Genomic DNA, 7304 nt, shown 5'->3' on the forward strand with positions numbered 1-7304 from the left:
TCAACATCTAAGGACGAAGAGGAGGAGAGTTCTTCTTCAAGTTCGGAGCAAGAAGAAGAAGCTTCTACCTCCGAAAGGGATGAAGAAGAGAGCTTGCATCCACCCTCAACCCTAGGTAACTCAAGCAATTTAAGTTCAATTAAATTACACATTATGTGCTTTGAGTGTAGGGAACATGGACATTACAAGAGTAAGTGTCCGAAGAGGGTAAGAAAGACTCCACTGGCGCGAAAGGTCAAGGAAGCCGGAGTCCCGAAACGCAAGGGAAAGGAGCACATCGTGTGTTTCCAATGCAAGCAAAGGGGACACTATAGGAGCCATTGTCCGAGGGGGAGGCAACCTCACAAGGGCAAGAGACCGGGCACATCGATAGGGGGAGCTAAGGCAAACCCTAAGGTAACCTCTAAGGTTCATTTTTGCAATTCTAATAAAATGCATGCTAGGAATTTTATTGCACTTGTCGATAATAACAAGCATGATAACCTTAGGAATCAATACCTGTGCTTAGGAGCTAAACATGTGAGTCTAGATAAGGATAATTCTAGAAAGGCTAACCCTAGGATCAACCCATCTAAGGCTAAGGATAACTTAGGTAGGAATCCTAAATCAACTAGACATATGCCTAAGAATACCTCAAGGAAGAGTGATAAATCAAAAATTGAGGTATTAGAGAAGGAGAATCAAGTCTTGAAGTCAAGACTTGATACTTTGGAAAAGACTCTTAAGAACATGGAGAAGTCATCTCTAGGGTTTAAGAGTCAAAAACCCAAGTCCAAGGACAAGAAAGGTTTGGGTCACAAACCTAAGTCCCAAGTGGTCAAGCCCACTTATCATAGTGTTCCATTCGATTATGGAACAAAACCTAGGGCTAGGAAGACCACCACCAAGGTCACAAGGGGAGTCACCCCTAGAGTTGATCTTGATGAGTCCCAAATGACCAAGGTTTCAAAGCCTAAGAGGGTCATTAGGAGGGTTGCTAGGGAAGTCATCCCTAGTGAATATTTAGTGAACCCAATGAGCTCACATAGATATTGGGTTCCTAGGAGCATCTTCTCTACCCCATAGATGGGTTAGAGAGTGTCAACTCCAATTAGAAGGGTAGTTAACCCAACTTTGAGGAAATTGACACTCAAGGAGCATTTTCAAGGTTTTTGATAACCTTTGAAAATGAAAAAGAATTATTATTTACTCCTTGAAAAGTAAATTGTGCCATATTTGAAAAATATCGATCTTAATCTTATTTGGCACAATTTAAGAAAACCTAGAGAAATACCATAATTGGGATTTTGGTTTTCTCTTAGGGATATATGGGCAATCTAGGGTTAGATTTTAAGTTAGCTAAGGCTAAGGATACTTAGATAGGGAATTTAGGTATTTTATTTGTGCTAACTTGCCATGATTGGTTGCCATATGCCATGCCATGACATCATATTTAGTTTATTATCATTTGAAATGTCATGATAATGCTTAGGCTAGTTTATATGTCATGCTTTATTTAAGTTTTCAAACTTTACGCCATGACATCATGACATTGGCACATATTTTTACTTATGATATCATTATATGCCATGTCATCATCTCTTGCATTATAATCAATGAAATTGATTTAAGGACAAACATATAATTTGATATTGAGATCAAATTGGTGTTTAGAAAATGCATGAGAACTTAGCCTAAGTTGACCTTAACCCATATCTCACATCAAATTGACTTGAATGTGGTTTGATACACCTTAGATGTGTGTGAGATATTAGGATCATGAGTTAGGATCAAGGTGCATTGTCCTTGTACCTAGATGACCCTAATTCAAGAAATTAAGGATCATAGGGAAAGCTTGTGTACAAGTCATGTACATCTAGCCCTAAGATTATGGTCCTAAATTCAAATGGTTTTAAAAGTATTTTAAAATTGATTTGAAAAACCTTGATGAAGCTTTCCTAGTGATAGCATTCATCATTGAACATTGTGATACAAAGTTGAGTTAAACTTGAACTATTTCAAAGTTTTTGAACTTTGTATCAAGATTGAAAAATGGAAGTTATTTTCATATAAAACTATTTTTCCATGATAGTATATGTTATGAGGAATGTATCCTCAAATTTTCATAATTTTTCGAATTTTCTGGAATTTTCTAGGAGTTTCTAAATTTCGGGAAGGAAATTTCAGAAATCTGCCTATCAGAGTCTGGATCGGTCTGGGGACCGATCCAGGTAAGTCCTGATCGGTCTGTGGACCGATCCAGTGAAGCATGGATCGGTCTGCAGACCGATCCAGTAAGAACCAGAGAGCTTGGTGAGAGCTTGGTGCGATCTGGTGAAGGCCTGATCAGTCTGGGGACCGATCCATGGGGTTTCTGATCGGTCTGGGGACCGATCAGGGCGTGCCGAATTTCTGATTTTTCAGCTGTTGTCTGAAATTTCAGTTATGGAAATGGTGTTTTTGGATTTCTAAAGGTTTGGAACTCACAAAGACATTGTTGGTGCAATGGTCAAGGGGGAGTTGATCTTTAGGAGGAGTTTTACCTAATTGTCAAGGGGGAGTTGACTTTTAGGGGGAGTTTTTACTCCTTAAGACTTTTGAGGATTAGTGATATGGGATTATCACTAAGTTGATTGTTGAGTTTAGTATCAAGGGGGAAATTAAGAGTTTCAATGAAAGGTATGAGACTTTCATTAGGAAGAAACTCTTGACCTTGATACCCTCCTTTTTTTCGTTTTGATGTATGTCAAAAAGGGGAGAGTGTTCATTGGAGAATTATTGGAGAAACCCAAGTTAGGTTATCGGGTTAACCTAAGCTAGGGGAAGAATGTCAAGGAATGTTCGAGGAAGAACATTGGAATTCTTTTTGATGTGTGTCAAAAAGGGGGAGAATTATTGGAGAACCCAAGTTAGGTTATCGGGTTAACCTAAGGGGAGAATGTCCAGAGAATGTTCAAGGAAAGAACATTGGACATTGGAAGATGATTGGAAAACCTAAGTTAGGTTATCGGGTTAACCTAACTTGATTATGAGTTTTGTCAAACATCAAAAAGGGGGAGATTGTTGATGCAACCTTAGGTCAAGATTGACCTGGTTGACCTGACTCGAGTTGACCTGACTCGAGTTGTATTTTGATGTTTGACTTAGGAAGATTGTCGGTGCAACCTTAGGTCAAGGTTGACCTAGTTGAGTTGCATGTTGATGTTTGACACTCGTGGAAGAGTTGTATTCTTGATATGGGACAAGAATAGATGTTTGGGAGATTATTGGGGCAACCGTAGGTCAAGGTTGACCTGGTTGACCTGATTCGGGAAAAAGTCCAAGTATGGAGACTTGGCAACGGAAAAGTCCAAGCAGGGAGCTTGGCACTAGAAAAGTCCAAGTATGGAGACTTGGCACTGGAAAAGTCCAAGCAGGGAGCTTGGCACGCGAAAAGTCCAAGTATGGAGACTTGGCACGGGAAAAGTCCAAGTATGGAGACTTGGCACTGGAAAAGTCCAAGTATGGAGACTTGGCACGGGAAAGTCCTAACTGGGATGTTAGGCAGTGTGGAAAGTCCTGGTGAGTGAAGCCAGGCAGTGGGAAAGTCCTAACTGGGATGTTAGGCAGTTGGAAAGTCCTGGTGAGTGAAGCCAGGGAGTAGGAAAGTCCTAATTGGGATGTTAGGCAGTGTGGAAAGTGCTGGTGAGTGAAGCCAGGCAGTGGAAAAGTCCTAACTGGGATGTTAGGCAATGAGAAAGTCCTAACTGGGATGTTAGGCAGTTGGAAAGTCCTGGTGAGTGAAGCCAGGCAGTGAGAAAGTCCTAACTGGGATGTTAGGCAGTGTGGAAAGTCCTGGTGAGTGAAGCCGGGCAAGGGAAAAATCCAGATGGATCAAGGGTGATCGGACATCTGGTGTGGAGAAGTCTAAGTGGGTCAAAAGGATTGACCGGACACTTAGCGGGGAGTGCTAGCAGGTCAAGGGAGTGACCGAATGCTAGGCGTGATGTACCAACAGGTCAAGGTTGACCGGATGTTGGTGTGGGAGCCTTATGTTTAGGGCCGAGAAGTTTGGATCGGGCTGCAGACCGATCCAATGATACATGGCTAATCTGATCGGTCTGGTGACCGATCAGTATGCTACTGATGGTTATCTGATCGGTCTGGAGACCGATCAGAAGGAGATCAGTGGTAAACTAGCAGAGAAGAGAAGCTTGATCGGTCTACGGACGGATCAGAAGGTTCCCTGATCGGTCTGTGGACCGATCAGGAGGTTTCCTGATCGGTCCATGGACCGATCAGGAGGTTTCCTGATCGGTCCATGGACCGATCAGGGACGGAACAGAAGCATCGGCTTCTTCCCTGACCGATCATAGCCGTTGCGACGCAACGGCTAGTTTCTTCGCTGTCTTCTTCGCAGGTATAAGGAGACGAGGGCATCTTCTGTGCAAAAAACACTTCCTTTTTCCTCCTTAGAACTTCTGTTCTGCTGCTGAAGTTTAAGCTTCGACTGAGCTTTGTTGAGCTCACTTCCGAAGCCCCGCGTGAGCTTCTTTCGGCTGAGTTGCTTGTTGGCATTCGTCCGTGAAGTTGTTGCTTCCAGGACTTCAGTCGACGACAAGAAGGCAAGCTTGTATTGTTACATTCATTGTATTTACTTCTTGTATTCTCTTGTACTCTTAGCTTGCTGTTGCAAGTGATTGTGGCGAGATTTCTCCACCCACAAGGAGTTGATATTAGCCGGTTCTCCGGGGACTCATCCACCGACGGATTGATAGGGCTCGTCCACCTTACGGACACGCCGAGGAGTAGGAGTATCATCTCCGAACCTCGTACATCGCTGTGTTAAGGTTTGATATTCTTCCTTTCGTTTCTAGTTTATTTTTCCGCTGCGCTAACGAATTGTAGGAAGAAACGAGTGATTTGGGGCGGCTATTCACACCCCCCCTCTCTAGCCGAGTACGAAGAGATCCTAACACTTTTAGATATAGTAGACGTCGATTGTTGAGGTCCATTCTGGAGTCCTGGGAAAGGCATTGAGTGCGTAGCATATCGTGTCTCGGTTGGTTACCATTTCACCGAGGTTTTCAAGTCCAGTAATCAGTTCTTTTACCTTCGCGTGTAGATTGGCTACCTTCTCATCTCTTTCCAGACGGATATTCGTTAGTTTGTTCCGAAGTATGTCTCTTCTTGCGAGCTTCGCTTCGGATGTGCCTTCGTGGAGTTCCAAGAATTTTTCCTAGAGTTCTTTGGTCGACGAGTAGCTTCCGATGCTGTTGACTTCTTGAGGTGGAAGCACGCAGGGGCGTATTTTAAGTAGGGGCTTGGCTGGGCTCAAGCCCAGCCAAGACCCATAGGTTGCTTTATATTATTATATATAATATAGGTATATATATTAGTATATTACAATTCCCTTCTCTGAAAATAAATCGGCACTACTAAAACCCTATTGTCATTCTTTTCTCCCAAAGCAAATCAAGAGAACGAAAAAAGAAAGGACGACAAAAAGCGAGAACCCGAGAAGAGCAGAAAGAGCCAAAGAGGTAAAAAAAATTCAATCGTTCACTAATTTTCTTCTTATTTTCCTCCTCCCTCCCTCCCTCCTCCTCCTCCTCCTCTTTCATCACCGAGCTTTGCCTCTGCAACAGCGCTTGCTCCTGCCGAACAGCAAGAGGATCTGCAAAGCAGCAAAGGCGATACGCCGACACACCTCCTCTTTTGAAACTCCACCGTGCGGCTGTTGCGCTGTTATTTGTTGGTGCTCTCTTCCTTGACCGTGAGTTCCAGCTCCCCTATTTCAAAATCCTAGCTACGCCCCTGGCAGCACGTTCAACAAGTGATATTCTGCTCGGTTATTTGTTATGGAATCGTTTTGTTCTTTTTTCGTCCAAAGACTCTCTTCCTTCTCCTCTCCATTTTGATTAGTAGGAGCTACAAAACCATATTTGATTATTAAACGAATTTCAAAGTCTATTTTCATAAATACCTCCATTTGGCGTTTCCAGTGTGCGAAGTCTCCCTCGAATTTTGGTAGAACGATGCTTGATCCGACCATTGGTTTCTTTGTTTCGATTGGCGATTAGTCCTACTAAGCATCCTCGCTCTGATACCATTTGTTGGTCCCTTGGTGGCTGGTAAGAGGGGAGGGGTGAATTGTTTTGTAAAAACAAATTCAACCCTTTCTCGACTTATAACTTGATTAAGCACTTGTAATAAAAAAACTAAGAGACTAATTACAGAGACAGAAACACAAGGAGACTTACTTGGTTTGCAATCAGGAGATTGCTAATCCAAGGAAAATTAAGCGCACTTTTATGTCGATCTTCTTCGAACGGAGTAGCCTCTTACAATGTTAACAACACACAACTAAAAGTAGAACAGAAAGAAATGAATTACAAGTGATTCAATGAACTGCTGAAATCAGAACTATATTTATAGCACTCTTCCGGGCGCCTGGAGTGGGATAGAATTCTATCCCAGACGCGTCGGTCAACGACCACGTCACTTTTGATAATATTTGGGTTCCAGGCGCCCGGACTCAATAGGCTCCGGGCGCCTGGACCACATAAGTCACCATATTTGACTTTTTATGATCCGGGTCCTTTGCTCCGGTTCTGCTTGTCTCGGTCCGGGTCTTCCACTCCAGCTTCACTAGCTTGGGTGATTTCGGCCATCCGGAATAGAGCTCACCGGAACCCAACTTCCGGCCTTCTCCTCGAGCAGCCTTCCTCCCCGGCTTCTCGTCCCTCGAACGTCTCGTACGTTCTTCATGCCCACCGGTGTACTCTTCCGCGCCACCTCGTCCCTCGGATGCACTGAGCCCATCGGCTCTCTCCGGTGTCGTCCTTCTCGCTAGCCGCGTCTTCCGCTCGACTTCTTGTGTTCCTAAGCTCTTGCACACTTAGACACAAGGGTTAAACCAAACAAGACCTAACTTAACTTGTTTTATCACATCAAAACAACCTTGGGGTTCTAACATCATATGTATTCGGTGGACCAAATATATGTTTGGTCGACTGAACCTTGTTGTTTCCTTTGTAAATAGATTTGATCTTATCTGATCCTCGGTTACCAAATATGATCGTTTGGCTGAACGCTTATTTTTCTTGTTTACTAGTTCTCGATCAATTCTGTGCTTATTTGTTTGGATCGGTCGACTGAACCCTTCGATTAATTCAAACTTTATTTTTATGTAAAACAAAGTTAACACAACAAAGTAATAATAAAAGGTCCAACAAAATAGAGTTAGAAATATATAATTATGCATGAATGATTCTAACAATTAGAATTGTCTGATCTCGAATTAGAAACCTCTGTTGGTTTCTTCTGTCAGATTAACGCCTAAG

This window comes from Zingiber officinale, chromosome 9B (assembly GCF_018446385.1).
Source record: "Zingiber officinale cultivar Zhangliang chromosome 9B, Zo_v1.1, whole genome shotgun sequence".
Taxonomy (NCBI): Eukaryota; Viridiplantae; Streptophyta; class Magnoliopsida; order Zingiberales; family Zingiberaceae; genus Zingiber; species Zingiber officinale.